This window comes from Solanum pennellii, chromosome 8, assembly GCF_001406875.1.
Source record: "Solanum pennellii chromosome 8, SPENNV200".
NCBI classification, from domain to species: domain Eukaryota; kingdom Viridiplantae; phylum Streptophyta; class Magnoliopsida; order Solanales; family Solanaceae; genus Solanum; species Solanum pennellii.
Window position 1 is genome coordinate 50,187,480 of NC_028644.1, and position 997 is coordinate 50,188,476.

Sequence of the window (997 nt, forward strand, 5' to 3'; positions counted from 1 at the left end):
TACGTTAGATAATAGTTTGCTATAAACTATCAAAATATAATCTAAAATACAAATATAGAGAGAGAGGTGAATGAAAGTAAAAACATGTGAGCAAGCTATACAGAAGAGAGACGAACGAGAGAGTATGTTTATCCGTATACATGTGATCACACTACGTACATATATTTGAGATTTCAGATAGATTCTGAAATACAAGAGAGGTGAGCAATGGAAGAGAAAGGTGAGTAAGAGAATCAGATACATGCGAATCCACTTGGATACACTATATCAGGAGTAAACTACACATAATTTTGACACCAAAAATAAATAATATTGAAGATCACTTAGCAAGACAAATTACCCAATGAACCATGTAAATGAGTTGATAGATTGCATCTTACTCAAAAGCAAACACGATCACATCATAGAATAATTGAGAGTTTGAGACAATCAAACATAAAAGTATGTAACTAAACTCTAAGTCAAATATTTTATATACTAAAGGGACAAAGACAAATATATCTCGAACTATCGTTGATGGTATACAATACCCTTCGTCATACTTTTCGTTCATTAATGCCCTCATTTTCCAAAAATCTATTTACATTTGTCTCTCTCCCACTAACATAAGATTTATTTGGTACATATAACACAATCCTAGAGCTCAACCCAGTTTGACCAATCATTTAACTCGAAATTCAAATACCCACCCATACTCGTTTAACCCACCCGATTTACCCATTACCCATGCAAATAAACTCATTTTCTCAAGGGGTCGTTTAGTACAAACATCGATAAAGCATAGATTAGTGATGCAAAGACTAGTAACGCGGGGATTAGTAATACAGGGAATATTTTTTGTCAAGTGTTTGGTTCATTACTTTCCACTCAATCTTGTGTTTGATTTAAAACTTTATTAAAAAATCTATTTCCTATTATACCCTTGTGTTTTTAAGAGATTGTTTATTTCATGTGATTGGTTCAATATAATGTAGATAACCGTCGGACAATATATATA